Raw genomic sequence first — 19707 nt, forward strand, 5'->3', positions numbered from 1 at the left:
CTCCTATAGTTCTCTTTAAAATAAATGCTTAACTTCCTACTCTTTTCAGTTCAGCTTGGTGGATGGATATTTCAGCTGATGGGGATTGTGAAAGCATTGTTAAGAACGATATAGAGGGCTTGGTATGGAGGAGGGAAAGGGGGGAGGAGGCGCTCAGTAAAAGACGCAAGTATATCTTACCTTAGCAGCTTAACTGCATACTTGTCTTAAGGACTGTCAGTCTGGTTAGAAATCACTCAGTGAAAGGATGCAGCTGAGCTTGGCACTGACAGATTGCCAAAGGGGCGTCCCACTTCCCTATCACAAAAAGAAAATAAAAGAAAGAGATGATGTAAAGTGAAATGTAACAAATTCACCAAATCACAGCAATATGCAGAGGTCAAGGAAATTCAACTGAAAAGGTTAAAGATGAAATCAAATCTGGTGTATGAGAATGAAAATCTATCCCAAAGCAAGGCCAGTGGTGACGTGTTGTAGACAAGAAGCTAAATACTGCATAGCGCTGGGATCTTTCATTTTCATCAGATCAATAAAAGCTTATATTTATCAGGATTCCAAGCAGCTGCCACTTCTGACAACCTCCACTTTATTTTCTCCCTCCTTGTGCGAGATCAGGGCAAAGAGGAGCAAAAAAAGCCGCTTTTAATGCTATTTACACCTGAAGTCACAATTCCATTAAGAGGGCCTGTTTTGTTAAAGAAACAGGGATTGATATTATTATATTGGCAGGAGCTGGAAACTCTCTTTGTTCTTCTCTCCATGTTCTCCCCCCACCCCTTTGCAATCTAGACCCAGCAAGAAGATTTTCTGACATTAAGTGCACTTTTTTGTTCAAACTTACCATTTACAAAGAGAGGAAAGGCTTGCTGCTAAAACAGTTACTACTCTAATCATCTGTACAACAATATTTGCTATCAGGCATTCTAAATAGATTATCACCAGTCCATCTGTGTCATTATTGATTTATAAGGCTTTAAGCGGCTTTAAAATGGAAGCTTTCCCACTAAGGGGTTTCTTGTATAAATCAGAGCCGTACTCAAATATAGCAGCCATCACTCAAGAAAACTCTAGATAGAGATAGATAGATGGATATTTATTTCCAAAATCATAACAAGAGGGAGAAAATGATAAATTGCTGGTAATATACTGATCCAAACTGATATGCAAATCTTGTTTTTTAAATATATGACTTGAGTAAAAAGAGGCATCATTAACATATGAATGCTATATGCAAATGATAGTGACAGAGCAGATGTTGGTGCATGTAATTGACCTATATTGAGAATTGCATCAGAACCCTTAACTCTATTAATTCACTACCCGGTAACTAGATATTGTCCAAAAAGTACATTCTTTGAAACCAGACACTGGAAGTAAATCTGACAGGGTTCCAAGGATGCTGGAACAAGGTCACTGTCACCCGTATTTTGCTGTCATCTGCATTCTGCTCCTTATGGATGACATCATCAAGTGCCTGTGTAAATCGATCACTTAATAGCATTTAGAAAATACTGCAGAAGGGAACAGGTTAGGGGGGGAAATGCCCCAGTTTTATTCTTTTTCTTGGCAGAAATGTCATACCTCTTAAACTGAGGTTTTTTTGCATGAGTGCACTGTGAAACACACAGATGCCATTTTATTCCCTGTCTTTATTTTCCCCCTTCTTCTCAGAATGACATCAAATTGTATTAAATAGCCTTTTGTCCACAGGGCACAGACCACCCTGTATATGATAATGTATTAATGCCCCACGTTCTAACCACTGAGCTGAAACATTCTGAGACTTGGAGGAGAAGTATGAAGCCCCATTGTGTGTATTGCCTGCTAACAACTGTGACACATACTAATAGAAACATACCTAATAAATTACTGCTTTCAGGTCTACCAAGCTGACATTTCTCTGCAAGGGACAATTTTATATTTGTGGCACAGAACAAAATTGCTTCATATGAAGCTACTGTGGATTAGCATAAAAATTAACACTTAAATTTCAGCTTATTTTCTACCCTCTCCTCCTGCCACAACAATCAATTCCTCTTATAAATCTGATTAGATTTTATGATGCTTATTATTCAGAGCATGTCTCAACACAGCATTCACAGGCTTGAAGACTATTTGTTTAAATAGGGAAAAAAGCAGCAGATAAATCTATAGGTATTTTTTATTACCCCATTCCCAACCAGTTTCTTTCTCATATTGTAACATCAGTAATTGATTGCACACATTAATTAACATGTAAGGTAGAAATTCTGCATTATGCATGATTTATTTTCCTATCTAGTTAGTAGCATTGTCTGCTGACCTTGTGCTTCTAGGACATTGGACTCGATTTGGGTCCACACATAAATGCCAATGTTCATTCTCCCGAAAGTTATTAATGTCAGATATGAAATGAGATTTTTGATTTCACCTGCTTACCAAACCACAAAAGCTGTTTTGAATGAGGCAGGCTTAAAAACACAGAAATCTGAAAATGATCAATTGCTGTATCTGATAGCACGCAACTGTGTTCATTAGATGTAATTTAACAGGAGAGAATGGCAATACTCTTATAACAAGTCCGGGTCAAAAATGGCTGTTAATTAAACAAGTCATGAAAAATGGGCATTGTGCATAAAAGGCTCACCAGACATCCCACTTTATGATGGTAGAAACCTGACCTGACAGAATGCCAAGAGGGTTGATTTATTTTTTTAAAAAAAACTAAACGTTAAATTAAAAAAGCTTCCCAATCGTTTAATATTTTACAATATGAGATTGGCTTAAACTTGTATGTGCCAAAGCTCCACACAAACTCAGACACAATTCTCTCACAGTAACAATAGAAACATGTGTACATGAGCTATCCTCAGCAGCCTTGTGAGCTGGAGGCTTCTATATTAACTAGTTGGTGAATCCACTCAGTATTTCAGTCCAAATTTTCAAGGGGTGATCGAGTGTTGAAAATCCTGTCCTCAATATATGTTCTGCCTGTAAAAAAGAATAGCTCCTTTAAAGCTGAGACTTAAACTGGAACCAATGCCTCCCTGATATGGAAACCACTAGCTGCCACTGTTCAGCCCAGAAGTATAAAGTTGTTGCTGTTGTATGCCTTCAAGTTGTTTTTGACTTATGGAGACCCAAAAGTGAACCTATCACAGGGGTTTTCTTGGCAAGATTTGTTCAGAGGGGGTTTGCCTTTGCCTATTTTGAAGCTGAGAGAGTATGACTTGCCCAACATCATGCCCACGGCTGATTGGGAATTTGAATCCTGGTCTCCAGAATCATAGTCCAGTGCTCACTACAGCACACTGGATCTTGAAGTATAGAATGGCCATACCCAGACTCACATGTGTACTTCTACTGGATTTCCCTGCTTTGACCAAAATTGTAATTCCCTCTCCTGCCTCTATGTATTCAAAACACCTGCTCCAAAAAGCTGAAAAATTCGCTGTAGCAGGAAACCTATTTGGGTTAGCCATGCTGGCCATACAGCAAAATACAACAAAATCCTACATTTTTGCTGTTGTTATAATTCTCTGTAGCAGGATTTGGCACTACAAGGGGCTCTAATAGGAGGAGGAAGAAAGTTCCACTTCTTCTGGTGCTGGGTGCCAAAGTACATCAATGGATCTTGACCCACGTATTTTGTTTTACAAAGCACAACCTTTAAAGATCTGGTCAGCCAAAGCCTCTTCTTGAATGCCCGTGTATATTCATGCTTTCAAAATGTGTCTGAAAATGATTTGCTTCATCATCATCAGTTAGAAGAATGTAGACCAATGTGATCACAGATCCATTGAATGTGGGAATGCTGTTACTCCTGGTCCATCCCCATATATATTCTAACAACCAGAATTACGCAATGAAATGATCAGGAGTGGGGTGAACATCCAGTAACCCTGAAGGATTCTACTTCACTCCCTGTGACCTATCAAGAAACAGAGACACAGAAATCTTCTTTGTCTTGATTACCCTCAAAAATGCTTTTAAACTGTAGTTATTTCTAGTTCAAATGTATCCTGCTTTGCCTTCTATCCACTGGGTTGCATTAAAGAGCCATCTGCTATCAAAAAATTTTGCATCCATAAAAGTACTTACCGACCACAATAATAATAAAGCAGAATGGTTTAGGTAAAAGAGGCTGAGAATTAGCTCTACATGCTCTGACTTTTAGCTCTTAAAAAGACTTTTTCATCAATAGTATTTTCAAGGTATATATTAGAGGGGAGGAATCTTAACTATACTACTGCTGTTCAAATCAGTGGGAACTATGCAACCTAAAATGAATGCAGTGCTTTAAAGAAAAACAACCAATACTTATTGCTCACATACGACGGACATTTTTCAGACCTAAATATCTTGCCCATTTTTTTTTACTGTTGTTTAGTTCCCACAGAAGGATTATTAGTTACTTCTACGGCTTTAATCACTTGCCAAATTTGACATTTAAAAAACAGGTCCCTTTCCCACCTCTGCCATTTTAAAATGATGTTCTGAAGAACACAGTGTTATATGAGAAATTTAAGATAAAAATTAGAAGAGCAAGGTCTTTTAACATGTTTTTCTTATTAGTGGGATAGCCTGGGTTAAACTGTGTTTCAGCCTTTACTATGTAACTTACATGCTATCAGGTCAACCAGAACTGCACTTTTTCCAATGTGCCACCTTTTCTGATGCAGGCTGAAGTAGCTATTTCTAAAATGGAACTACTGTGGCTCTATGATTTAGGCTTCTTTTTCATAACCATACACAATTTAGGTACACAGTATGGTTAGGTCTCTCTAAGATATTGGTTTTGTTCCTTTCCTCCTTCTAATTTAAAATAGGCTGAACTAATATGGGATTACTTTATCAATTTTGCTAAGAGGCCAACCATTTGTGGCTTCTGGTCTCTTTAAAATGTCTCCAATCCAACTGACTGCTGTTAAGAACAATAGTTGGCATCCTGTATTGCAATTATGATTTGTAACATAGGGGCTGTACATCCGGGTGGCAATGCTGGGTATCATTTCCGGAGCAACCAAACCAAACGGGAACACAGCTCTATGACACCGCTTCCTGTGTGTGATGTGTGGACGCTACACATTACATACGTAATCGTGTCAGGCCCCATATGGATGGGAGGTTAGCATGATGGTGGCGGCAGCACATTCTAGGGTTCCGGAGAGTGCTGTGCACTCCAGAACCCTAGAATCGGCACTGCATGCCGCTTTCTGCCCATGTGTACCAGGCCTTAGATATATAGATCTGTAACTGGTTCATATTCAGTGATACTACTTATTAACAATTGTGGCATCATGATGGTAAATGTATGCCCAAAAACCTTACCTAAGAAGCAAGAAGTTGCTCCAAGCAATGGAGATCTGTTTCACTGGTGCAGCAGGTTGGTATTTCCAGCCCCTTTCCACAAGCAGTCTGCAGTGGAAATTGGGATAGGGCTGCTGTGTCTGATTGTTGCAGCCTCGCTCCTTGGAAGGAGAAGGCTGGAAATGTCATTCTGCAGTACTCCCATTGCCAAAAGTATAGACCTTTCTCTCAGTTAGTCATAGCACCCTAGAGTTGGAAGAGACCTCAGGGTCCAACCATCTGCCATGCAAGAATACACAATCATAGCACTGAGTCCTGACAGATGACCTTTATCAACTAATGTCAACTCAAAAGATATATTGACAAGCTGGAGTGTGCCCAGAGTAAAGCGATCAAAATGGTGAAAAGTCTGGAAACCATGCCCTATGAGGAGTAGATTAGGGAAAGGGGAACTCTTAGTGTGGAAAAGAGAAGATTAAGAGATGACATGACAACCATGTTTAAATATTGGAAGGGATGTCATATTGAAGATGGAGAAAGCTTGTATAATACTGTTCCAAGAACTAGGCCATGGAGCAATGGATGCAAACCACAGAAAAAGAGATTCCACCTAAATATTAGGAAGAACTTCCTGATGTAAGCGTTATTCAACAGTGGAACATGCTGCATCGGAGGATGGTGGAGTTTCCTTTGGAGGTTTTTAAACAGAGGTTTGATGAACATCTGTTGAGATGCTTTACTGTGTATCCCTGCACAGCAGGGGGTTGGACTGGTTGGTTCTTGTAGTCTCTTCCAACTCTATGATTCTAGATATCTTGATCTGTAATGCTTCCATCCCTCCATATTCTCAATGCCCTTTGAATCTGCATGGTTTTCATTAAACGTGTTTCATAAAATATGCAGCTTCCCATATGTTCTTATTGGTTCCCACTCTTGGAAAATTTTTACTCCAGCCTATCTATGCAAACTACAGTCCCCTTATTTTGGAGTATTGGTATTAAAATGAAAAACTCTGTTCCAGAAGCAGTAAGCTGGGATTGTGGCCTTTGTGATTTTAAATATAAAGCTACTAATAAATCCTCCAAATCCAACAGCATAAGACACTCATTACAGAAAACCAAAAATCTGTTGTGATGGTGTTTATAGCACCATAATTTTTATTAAAACAAGCATCACACACAAACAAAAACAGAACAAGTGTGTTTGTTATTGGTTTCCGAATAAGCTTTCAATAAGATGGTTAAAATTTGATCATAAGCTTGGGGGAAAGTTCTTTTTGCCTTTTTTTGTTGAAAATATTTTTCATATAAGTTTGAAATGTCTCATTGTCCAAAGCAAGCCAATGCATTGTTCGTTTTCTTAGACACAAAGGTGCCATTGTCCTCGATCTTATTCTCCTCTCACACTTGAATATCCTGCTGTTCGTTTTTTTTAAAAACACTCACACATAAATGACAACAAAAAAATCCAGCTACTCTATAATCATGTATCTTTATGCTTAGCCAAATTCCCTTTTCAACCATATTAGCTTCTTGCTTCCCATTACCATCTGAATAGTTCTTAAACAAAATGGCTTGTTTCCATGACCAGGAATATTCCAGATTGTTACAGAAGCTGTTGGCTCAGGGGTTTTTATCCTAAAATAACTGCAAGGAATTACAAATGTTTCAGTTACAAACTGATCTGTGTTCAGGCACATTCACAGGTCACTGTTTGCACAGAGATTATTGAGAGAGGAGACCACATTATCAGTGATAACAGCCCAGGTACACAGTGGATAACATCTGGATGCCACAATGAGCACAAAGTAAAGAAAATTTAATCCAGACAGGACAGAAGTATTGATGGCTAATAGACAAGCTGAGGCCTAAATAGCCTATAAGCAGGTTTAGTACTTGTATGAGAGACTGCCAACAAATATCAGGTGCTGTGGGTTATACACATCAGAGAAATGTGCAAAACCATGTCTAAGTGTTCCCTGCCTAAGAAAGGTCTACAAAGTTAATGGAGTATCTATAAGTCGACAGGTGATTTGAAGGCATGAAGAGCTAATGTGGCATAGTGGTTTGGGTGTTGGACTAATACACTGAAAGAGCAAGGTTTAAATTCCTGCTCAGACATGTAAACCCACTGGGTGACCTTGGACAAGTCACTCTCTCTCAGCCTCAGTGGATGACAATGGCAAACCTCCTCTGAAGAAATCTTGTCAAGAAAAACCCATAATATGGTTTTCACCTTAGTATTGCCTTAAGATGGAAGCAACAAGAACAAAACATGTTGATTCAGGAATGGAAAATGCAGCCTCTCTTAAATGGAGCTATACTCCTTCTGAAGGACCAGCTTTCCAGCTGAACATGGGTCCAACACTGGCCCAGCTTTGGCTAATTCCTGGAAAAGGGCGATCTAGCCACATTTGCATAAGACAGTCATATCCAGATTAATTATTACAGCATCCTCTATTTGGTGTTGTCATTGAATAATGTCCAGAAACTGCAATTAGTACAGAATGCAGTGGCCAGAATACTTTCTGGCACTCGCTACTGCAATCATATTATGCCGATCCTGTTCCATCCTCACTGGTTTCCTGTTTGTTTTTATGTCTAACTGAAGGATCTGGTTATTACCAATAAAGCCATAAGAGTATGGGCCCATGATACCTGAAGGAGCTCCTCTAGGATATCCAAATCTGCCCCAGAGGCACCCATCCCTCCATACTTAGAGGCATGGAGGGTAAGTCTTATAAAGTAAGTCTCCACTTCTTATATATTGCTTACTTGATAAAAAAAAATCACATAGAAACACACATATACATATCAATAAATTAAAGAAAAACCTGGGCATAGTTATGAGTTACATATTAAACATGTCAACATGTTGTGTGCCTTCAAATTGTTTCTGACTTATGGCAACCCTAAGACAAGCCTAGCATGGAGTTTTCTTGGCAAGATTTGTTCAGAGGAGATTTGCCATTGCCATTCCCTGAAGCTGAAAGCATTTGACTTGCCCATGGTCACTGGAAACAACTTGAAGGCACACAACAACAACACAGAGAAAACAGTTTGCTTCAATTAATCATGGAGGTCCATATCTTTCCACTGAAAACGGACAATAACAACTGAGATATACCAAGATACCACATGGGAATTTGCTACGTAAGTGACAGCTGGAGGTAGGGCAATAATAGTTTCCAGGTTTAAGTCCAAACTTTAAAATCACTTCTATCCTCAAAATAGGTTCAAGCATCTTGGGTAGTACTTTAAAGTGTGGCCCAAAACCCAGATTATCCATCCCAACTCATATGGCGACAGCCACTTGCAATACTTCCATAGTGGTCAACACTCAGTGAAGTACCTCTTGTCATTTATTGTATTATAAAGTGTTCTCCCATGGTTATATCAGTGATTTAGATATACTTGTATATTTTTACAAAGGAAAGAGTGCAGTTAAGGCATATTGGCTTGTCCAAGGAAACAGATGTGTCCTATGTAATCGGTTGAGTACAGTACTGGACTATGACCCTGGAACTTATTGTTAATTGTTGTCAAGTTGGCTTTCATTTACAGTGGCTCTATGAATGAGAGACCTCTACATGGTTGCTTTTTACTCAGATGAGTAAACTGTTACTGGAAGCCACAAGCCTTGTCCTTCCAAAGGATAAATTATAAGCCTCTTAGATTCTTTGTGTGAATCTTTCGTGAGCACCTTGATGCCTTTCAACCCATTCAGAGTAGTGATGTGGGCATCATCATAACACAGTATAGTTAAAAGTAGATTAATAATGTGACAGAAGGAAGGGGATGTAAATAAAATAAATGCGCGTTTACATGGATGATTTCACAACCAGCATGGAACTTTTTTTAACAAAAAAAAAAAAAAAGCATACAATTACCACTAAAATTGTCCTATTCAAGATCAGGAAAGATAAACACTTTTTTGATTAAAAATAAAGCGGTAGAGTAATTTGATTATAGCTAGCATCAGATACTGCATTCTAGAGGAGAACAATGTCTTTGAAACTACACAACTCTCTGCCTGCATAACCGTGATTTGCACATTTAAAATGATAAATTTAAGGCTATCAATAGTAAATCAATTTCAGGTAGTGTAGATAAAACCAGAATAATTCATCATATCACTATATTGAAAACACAAAAGAGGACAGAGAGGTAATGGAAGATTTTGACTTTCATTGGAAATCTGGTTTCAGGTTTTTTCCAAGGACAATTCCCTCTGCAAAAGTTTAACATATACATAAAAAATCATCCATCAGCACATCTGATCCGAATATACTAATGATTTTTATTGGTCAGATCTTGAAAGCAAGGTTTATTTTAATGGAGATGCATTAATTAACCCAGCATGTACTATCTCTCAGCATATCTGGCCAAGTACTTTCATTTACACATGTTTATTGTGAAATGTTTGCATTCCCAACATTTGAAGCCCACACACAGATTATTTCATACTTCTCTTCTGAGCACTTTACCAAAGTTAAAAGAAGTAATTGTTTTTGATTAATGCATTAAAAAAAACCGTTCCAAAAACCAGATGCTCCAAAGAAATGCATTCTTCATTAAAACATGGAAGCAGCATTTGTATGAAAAAGAAGTACTTGAACAGAAGTTACACAGGACTGACTTTTGATCACTTTAGGTATCCCACTTTGCCCACTTCTACATGAGATCTCCCCTTCCCCATCATTTTAGCAACTGATTTAAATCTATCAATTATAAAAGAATTAAAAACCCACAGTAGATACGCAGATATGTGGGTTGGTGCATTGCAGATGGGAGTTCTAAAGCTGTGGTTGTCATCTTTTGATTAAGAAAAGGAAATGATTTCACTAAGAAGACATTCTCCCTTGTGTTGTTTTGTTTTAACTGAGTTTGTACTTTCCACCGAACTGGACATATTTATTGAGTCTCATAAGTTACTTCACGGTTACCAACATCACTGTAATCTCAACAAACTATCTTTTTTCTTGCCAATTATCTAAATATCATAACTATAAAATATCTTAAAACATTCTCTGCAGTGTAAACATCTTAGCTACAAAAGTCTTAAGTGTAAACAGTATGATGCATCAGAACGATTTTAAGCGATGTTATAAAAACTGCTCTTAAAAACTAAACAAAAATGTAAAGCTTCCATCTGGTTTATGATTTTTCCACTGCAGAACGGCTGCTGTGTGCCAGTTTACTGAACCATGGCTTGCTAAAGAGATTGCTAGGGTCAGAGAGAGAGACAGAGAGAGACGGAAAGAGAGAACGAACAAGACTTTTAGGGTTGATTTTTCTCTCTCTTTTTCTCTCAAAGCACCCCAATATGGCTTAAGCATAATTAAAACACACGTCCTACATACATGTTTTTGGGCAGTCTGTGGAAAGCAGAGCCATTTCCAGAAAGATTAATGTTTTTCAAAAGGTGTCATTTAAGTAATTATAGTCAGTTCCTTTGCGGCAATCTAACTCTGCTTGCTGCCACCAAACTGAAGCGGCTCCACACTTCCTTACAATCTGGATATATATAGTTAAATATAGACAGTAAATTGCAGGCGAGGGTGGTGGGAAAGAAGAGAAACATCTTTGAGGCTCTCTTTGAAAGTCTTTATTTGAGTCTGAGGGAATATTAATTTAGAAATCCTGAGGAGTTTTCCCACTGATCCTGAAGACTAGGGGAAGCCACACGGCGTATTTAACTTTTCTACAGGGAGTTGTTAGAAGAAAATGTGATGCTTAAATAGTTTCAGGCAGAGAAATTTATTATCTAATGGCCCAATCCCAAAGCTTGCCATGGCGGGGAATAAATACATAGGATGGAACGAACTGACTCCAAAGCATAATCACAGCTCATGACGGTCTTTCAGGAACATTATTCAGCACTGCAGACTAATATCCCTGTGCAAATATCTTATTATTTACAAGTATTTCTAGGTCTGGATTTAAAGGTAAAACCTTGGGTTGACAGCAAAGCAGGGTAGGACTGTACCATGTGAAATGTCAAATGAAAAGCATGGGACTCAGGCCTGGCACTCAAGCAGCTGGACACAGGCATCTCCAATCTGCATCATTTCTCTGTATTCTTCTCTGCTGGGCCCAGGCTACCACTCCAAACAGCCAAAACGGTGTGTTTGTGTGTGTACTTCTCCGTGTGCCTTTAAGTCACTTGTCAATTTAAGGTTAACCCATGAATTTCGTTGGATTTTCTTAAGAGATTATTAGATGGGATGATGGGAGCAAAGTGGGATGCTCCTGTTACAATCATGCGACTGGGGCAAGAATATCAAATGTTGCACCAAAGCTGCATTCCAGTCCTTAGTACTGGATCATGGCTTTGGCATGGCTTCCAGACTCTTAGTACGCATGCATCATTTAAACAGCATACCTCCAAAGTGACCCAAAGCAGCTTTATTTTGGCCTGTCTGTATGGGGCCATACACCTAAAAAGGTTCTAGATCCCATCTGATCTTGGATGCTGAGCAGAGTACCCAGCTTGATGGGAGTAATTAGCTTACAGATGTAAACAGCTTAAAGACGGTTCAGTGTGGTATGAAGCGGCTATTACTATTGCTATCTTTGAATGTAATGTAAGCCCTCTGACAAGAATGTACATCCATGAATTCATTTATACCTTCAATTCACGTACAAAGTTAAAGCCTATAAAGTTAAAGTGACTAAAACCAGTGGCTTCAATCCACACACATTTATTCCATTCCACAAAACGGTTCTCTTTTTTTAAGCAGAAATCATAGCAGAAGGGCTATCTGGTCTCCCATTTCTTTTTTGTCCTTCAAGGAGTTAGAGAAAGTGCACCACTCAGAGAAGAATGGAACACATTTCTTGTGGTATTTACAAACTTTCAAAAAGCAACAGCTGCACCAAAATGCCGGTTCTACTTACGTTTAACTAAGCAATGAGTAATTCTGGGAAATCCTAGAAGAGAGAGTGTTGTCTCTTATGATTTTTTTTAATTTACACTTCTCTAAATTAAGAATTGAAGTAGACATCTAGAATTCAACCAGTTCATAGCACAACAGGTTAACACAATGTTTTCTCACCTGAAACACATAGATATTCTGGGTCTCAGTAGTTTGCACACATGATCTGGCCAGATCTCATCTATGCGAATCCTGGTTCAGACAGAAATGTAAAATAGCTTGCTTAATGGGTCTGCCTCAGTTTTCTCATCTGTAAATAGGATAATAAGTAAAATATAAAGGAAAGATACAGCAACTGTTACAAAGTCAATAAGCAAAAATCAGTTATATTTGGTTGGTCACCATCTTTTTATCATATGGCTTTTCTTACTTTCCCATGCAAAGGGGGACTTTAAAAAAAAAGAGCTTAATGTACAGGGAAACTGCATCAGATGATACACATTTTAGTACAACAGTATCAGGTCTGCACAATACTGGGCCTGAAGGTCCCACCCCCGACCCTTTCAAGTCCTCAAACATCCATCCATTCATCTCTCCACCCATCCATCTACCTATGACTTGTTTCTCCCAGGACTTGGATTCAAGACCATTCACAAGATTAAACCAGACAGAGATAAAAACTGATGCAGATAAAAATGAACAAGTCTTTGTAATGCTGAAATACAGTTAAATTATAGCATTAAAAATATATTTAAAGACATAGCCTGAAATCCAGTATAATCTCACTGTCATCTTTGTAGACCAACCATGAAACAATGAGACCAGACACAGTATTTGGGGTTAAACAAGGGCCATCTTTATTGACCAAAAACCTATTTAAATGCTTGAAACCTGGAGCTGAGCAAACAAAGGGGGGAAGCAACCTGGTGGGGGTTTAACTGAGGCCCAGATATCAACCTATGACACCACCTCAGTTACCCTTGAGCAAACACCAAACATTGAGAACAATCCAAAGAGATTGGTTGCTATCTTGGACAGTCATTTTGAAGGCCAACCTGGAGGGATCTGTCCCATGGAAACAGATCCAGAACCCAACCCTCCACCAAAAAGGGGTGCCAAGGTGTACACCAATCTAACATCTTCTCCCCCAACTAATGTGGACATATGCTGCCCCAGCAATGTGTAATCCCCATGCACAATAGCAAAACATGTCAACAACCAGGTGCCATTGTGCAATGTGTAATATGTGATGCACAACCACAATGCACAATATAGAATGAATAACCACAGTACACAATATAAGATGTGCAATCACGATGCACAATATAGTTTGCACAACTACTATGCACACCATAGATGGCACAATCATAATTATGCTATATGATGCCCAACTGCAAGGTACAATATAGGATGCACAACCGCAAGGCACTGTGCATAATATGTAACCACAACATGCAATGTACAATTACAAAGACAAAAGGAGGAACATGCTGGCTATGTAACTCTGCTTCTGCCACTATCAGTAGAATATTTTTCTGTTGCACAATGGTGGCTTTTGGGATCTCTGTGCATAGCATGAGTTATGCATGTGCATTAATTGGATGCCCGCCACTGTCTCCAAACAGCAGAACAGTTTGTAAACTATCCATTACTTTATGTAGATATGTGCAATCCTCACGCAACACTCAATAGAAGTGGCAACTGCGCTTTGTGTTGTTCCTCCTTTTCACAGGCATGCAGTAAAGTTCCATCCAGTTTTTCCAGACTATTTTAACCTGCCCACCTCACTTTCATCTGAAGAGTCCTTTAGGACCAATTCACACATAACATTTTAAAGTGTGTATCTAAAAACATAATGTATAAGTAAGAGAAACCTGTTCCTAGAAACACATATATCACATTGGTACACATAGAGAACAAGGAATAGCTACAGCTCCCTGATGTACGCTCAGTTACAAATCAGGATTTGCTACCAGGATGCAGAAAGGTTTGTAGTGCACACACTGCTGACAGACTACATGTGGTACAGCTGACCCTCCATATTAATGGATTCTTTATCCACAAAGTCAACCAACCACAGCTTGAAAATATTCCAAAAAGATACAAATTTCAAAAAGCAAATCTTGATTTCACAATTTTATGTAAGAAACATCATTTCATTACACCATTGTATTTAATGGAATCTTAGCATCCACCGATTTTAGTATCCATGGAGAGTCCTGGAACTAAACTCCAGCAGATATTGAGGGGCCACTATATGTGCTGTTATTGAGTCCAACATGGAGCAACAGAAATCAGAAGGCAAGTAGAAAAACACAGAGACAGAAGGAGGAATTGAGAGGGTTAAAGACATGGGTGTGTGAAGAGATATGGGTGGAGAAACAGTGGAAGGCAATGAAAAGTGAACAACGAGCATATAAAGTGTCTTGTAGGGATAGTAAAAGAAAAAGAGTAGTTAGGATGTGAATGCTATGGAAAACAGAGAAATGGGCTACTGGGGATAGAACAGCAAGAGAGAGCTGTGGATTAAAAGAGAAAAAAAGCTCTACCTGAGAGGTCTGACAGGTAAGGTATTATGGGTCAGGAAGATAGAAAAAGGAAAGTGCAACACAGAGATCCAGAGACAATGGTAGTAGAGAAGTGGAAATTGGAAAGGCCCAAGAGGGAAAAGAGAGACAAAAGGGTGGCTAAAAGGTATATATGAATATAGAACACTGGGTTAAAATTATGTCAGAGATGTTATCCCCTGTTGGCACAATGGGGTTTAGAAACATAAAATATAATTTAACTTGTGCATCCCAATCTACATGTATAATTGATACAAAACACCTGCAATATTTTGTCCCCCCCCCCCCTTTCCATCTTCCTTCCTTCCTTTCCTTCTCTCTCTATCGGACAATCACAATGTCTGATAACAGAGACGACTCCATAAATTAACTCCAGAAAATGTAGGAATCCTTTACCACGTAAAGTTATGCCATGTTAGTTGTATGTACTGAAACCCCAAATCAGGACCTTTTTAAAATAAGCTGCAATGTACCTGTTACTGATTTACATACTTCCTTTTTATAATGGATTTTAAGGTCATATTCTTGAACATTCCCTGGTTGATGTTTTCATGCTGTGTACCGCATTGAAATCTGCAGTTTGCAATTCTAGTTAATTATACGAGCCATCCAGTCAAGGAACAAAACAACAACACTTGACAGAATGTATCAAAATGTGTATGTGTGCATGTACAATGTATGTATATATGAATATACAATTCAGATTTTGTGCTGTGTTTGTTGCTTCTAGGATTTATGTGCTATTGTTTGTAATCCTAATTGGATGACTAACTGACCAACACAGCAAAAATAGTGAATTGTGAACTCAAGTTGTCAATCAACTTGCTCTTTGCACAACATTGGATAGCTACTACTAACCACCAATTGAAACAGAGGAGTATGTGTTTCACATAGCCAATCAGAACATTATGGATAGTAAAGTTTTAATAAAATCAAGAAGTGGCGGTAAATATGCAAAATGGCTATGGAATAAAACTGCCATGATCTGTGGAAGCAGTACTGTGATATTTTAATGTTGTTAAGTGATACCTGCATATCATAACATGGAAAATAGGACTTTTGTATTTTTATTAATGAGGTGGAGGGGGACATTTCAGCTCCTTCTGGTCAGCGCCGTTTGGGCAGTGCACTTCATTGAGTCATCACGGCACACACCGTCTGGGTGGGCGCGCACCAAGATGGCACCCATGGCACGTGGTAAGGGCTTTGAGTGTGTGGACACTCAGCCCTTTCTGCATACAGGCCAGCACAAAGTGCCAATCTGTACCGGGCCATTGTCCCCTAATAAGAAATCTCCCATCCACAAAGAAATTTTCCATCAGTCACAATATTTTTGTGCATTGTGGTAACTTTAAACTTCCATTGAAAATTCAGGAAAAAAATAATTTAGATATTCAAAGAAAAGGTTCAGAAAAAGTTGCCAAGGGAATTCAAATACAGCAAATATATGTTGGTGTGAATGACTGCTTGGAAAAGACCCATAAAAATTGGAGATTCCGGTTCAGGTCCTGAGATTTTGCAGCCATAGACATGATAGAGACATTAGTGGAGCCACCTTTCTCTCCAGTACTTTCTGCAGAGTGGAAATCGTTTTAATCTTAAAATTACTTTAAAGTATAAAATGACTGCTAATACTATGTCACACTATCAAAGCAATAGCAGAGCACACACACTCTGAGAGCCACCTCACCCACAATGGCATATTCTAAGAAAGATCCTCTTTCTCACAGAAAGGGACAAGGCATGGGTTGGAACTGCTGATTGTTTTATTATATAGGTACTAGTTATACTGTTTGAAGGAAGAGAAAAGAAATCTACTTCATCGCCTATGTGACAGCCCTTTGTACCAACACGTCACTTCTTAAGCAACTTTTTCCATGAGAAATGCAATCAATGTAATCAAAACCACAGTACTTTTCTAAGTGACTTAAAGTGACCTATAACACAATAAGATCCAAATCCTACAACAGGTTAAGGCACCTAGTTTTCTAATTTCAAATACCAAAATCTAGTGGACATGTCACAAAATTATGCGGGTAGGGAAGAAACAGAAATCAGAACATTGTTGCAAATGAAGGTCAAAGCAATGGGCGCATGCTTTTCAAAATGGCACCAGATAGACAATTACAGCCTGAAAACAAGGAAAAGTTTTACAGTCTGTATACAGCAGGAAAATCAATGGTTCCCTTTCCCAACTGCAAATAATTTGTATGAATCTGTTGGATAGGCACTTCTCTTTCTCCAATGGCTAATATAGTTTGAGTAGAGCTATTTTTGTAATGTCCCTTTCTGTGTCACTATTGTCAGCTTCAGATGTCAAATGCAACTGGAGTTATAATTACATTTTAAAAAATAGCATTAAAATGACATTAAGGGATGAAATTGGAACGTCTTATACTGATGCAGAGAACGTCTAAGATTAGCAGCAGGTCTCACGTTTCATTTTGTAGATGCTGTATTAGATAGGCAGCTACTATATATTAGAAGATTTGCTTCAAGCACTGGTTAGCTCAGTCCTCTAGTTAGAATGGATACATCCTCATACAGGCAAAAAGACAGAGGCAGTTATTTTCATCTGGTCATTGTTCAAAATCAGTTTTCTCAAGGCCAGCTTAAGCGTTGGCTATCAGGTGGGCCCTGACACCCATACCCTGCAGCTGTCCCAACTTGGCAGGGACAGCCCTGATTAATCTTCTGTCATCTCACTTTGTCAACTTACAATGTCCCAGTTTCTCTCTCCTCCTCCCACTTTCCCCCATCAACCTCAGTTTACTTTGATTAGTACAAACTGAATTAAGATTGCAGTACTTTGCACTCAATCCAGCAGGAGCAGGAGGACCGAAGAAGGTGGAATCTTGCCTTTCTCTGTAGACTCAGACAAAGCAAACTGCTGCATCGTCGCCTAGCTTGTCTGTTCTTCCTGATTAATTACTGTTGTCATCTTGACCCAATCTAATGTTGTCCAGCCAGACATGTCCAGGTTTTCATCTGTGAAATGTTAGAGGGTATGGACATGCTCCAGAGCCAGTGTGGCATAGTGGTTTGAGCCTTGGGCTACAACTCTGGAGACCAGAGTTCAATTTCCAGCTCAGCTATCAAACCCACTAGGTGACCTTGTGGAAGTCACACTTTCTCAGCCTCAGGGGAGGACACTGGCAAGCAAGAACAAATCTGGCCAAGAAAACCCCATAGGGTTGTCATGAGTCAGAAATGATTTGAAGGCACACAGCACACATGCATGGACACACTCCAAGCAATGGTGAACAGCTGGGACAAGCTGACATTTCAATTTTCCACAGTGTCCCACAGCAATTCTAAGTTGGGGCATTATAGGACATTAAAGGTTACCTAGACCCATTTCTACCTAAAGTGCTTCCCTGCGCCTTTATTAAAATTTCCTGCAGCCAAGGAGGCCAGAAGGAGGTTGCAGAGAAGCCAGGGGAAAGCAGGGGAAAGCCGGTCAGTGGCCAAAGAAGCCAGTAAGAAGGCTGGGCTGGGGATTTTGGGGCCAGGAGAGGCCAGTGACGGGCCGGGCTGGACTGCCAGTGGGAACCAGGGCAGATTCGAATCCAATTTGAATCCACCTGATTCCTACTTGGGCTGAATCAATTTATTTGAAAATAAATCGACTCAGTCCAAAAAAAACACTGCAAAAACCCAGTGTCTTTTTGACATGGGTTAAATGGGCAAAAAAAGGGCAGAAAGCATGCCCCCCTTTTCTGAATCAATTTATAAAATCAGATTCAGTGGGAACCATGTCCCTTTAACCTGGATCCAGATGCTGATTTAAACGTAGTGGGAATAAGGCCCTTAAGTCTTGTTTTTCATCAGATCACCAGCTCACAAGCCACCCATCCAAGAATGCTTCAGCAAGGCTGTACGCAGAAGGGGACAGATTGTGATGTAAACTTTGTAAACTCAAAAACAAAACTAAGAACCCCCTAATCAAACTCACCAGGAACTCCTACAGCAGAAAAGGGTTGTTTTCCTGCAGTTTGAATAGGAAGGGCTGTTTCCCTGTTGAGTAACATTGGTTTTAGAATGCAAAATGCTGGCATTGCTTTAATAATAACTATTTTTAAAATCACAAGTACGTTGGATGACACATGGACTACTTCCCCTCCTCCACTGGATGAAGGGACCATGGGCTTTAAAAACCCCATCAAGCAGACAGCTCTAAAACTATTTTTAAAGGTCATAAATTAGGTAGTCTCTTAAATGTAATTCAATCATCCACTTTTAAAGTAGCTAGATTCTATTAGTTGTCCCATGCATTTTACAAAAACAGAGCTCCATTAACATTATTCACTTATAGTTTCCATCTATAAGTAGATATTCTGCTCAACCAGCTTTAAATAGATTCTTTTTTTCCCTTCTAAAATTGCCATTAAGCATATTTTTACTGCAAGGGCAAAGTAGGCATAGGATTATGCCTGACTCCATGCAAAGGATAGATTTTCAGCAAGCAGAACCACATTCCTATGAAGTAAAAATACTCCATATAAGCCGATTGTTTCTATCCTCACTCAATAAGGACTTGCCTCTGATCTTTAGAATTACATGCAGGTAGCCTAGTACAGATGAACAGGGGTGCTCTGTTACCGCACACCATATTCTGATTCTTCTCCTTCGGGAGTTTAGATTACATCTCAAATTTAAGGAATTTAAAGTATTGCTGCGGAGATCTGAGGGGGGGGGGGAAGCTGGATTTGAAAATATCCTTAAATCACCCTCTGGCTTCATATATTTCATGACAATCCACTACAAGGTGCAACCGAAACACACATTTCATAATAAAATGTTGCTTCACCAATAGCAAAATAAGCTGTCTTCTCCAGCTGTGAACTGCCTTTCCCTGGAGATGTAAGATCGATACTGACTTCTACTAGTATTGTATCCACAATTATTATTATTATTATTATTATTATTATTATTATTATTATTATTATTATTATTATTATTATTATTATTATT

At 39.0% G+C, this 19707-nt stretch overlaps 1 protein-coding gene across 6 annotated transcripts in view; it reads right to left on the bottom strand.

Annotated features, from left to right (window-relative positions):
* ZNF536 (zinc finger protein 536) overlaps nt 1-19707 on the bottom strand; it is a 476434-nt gene that overhangs the window by 317705 nt on the left and 139022 nt on the right. For all 6 annotated transcript variants that reach the window (XM_042438482.1, XM_042438485.1, XM_042438483.1 and 3 more), the window contains 2 exons: nt 12347-12476; nt 181-297 (listed from right to left, as the gene is read on the bottom strand). The gene's annotated coding sequence lies outside the window, so the exon portion shown is untranslated. The remainder of the gene's footprint in view (nt 1-180; nt 298-12346; nt 12477-19707) is intronic.

The sequence above is a fragment of the Sceloporus undulatus genome, chromosome 8, assembly GCF_019175285.1.
Source record: "Sceloporus undulatus isolate JIND9_A2432 ecotype Alabama chromosome 8, SceUnd_v1.1, whole genome shotgun sequence".
In the NCBI taxonomy this organism is placed as follows: domain Eukaryota; kingdom Metazoa; phylum Chordata; class Lepidosauria; order Squamata; family Phrynosomatidae; genus Sceloporus; species Sceloporus undulatus.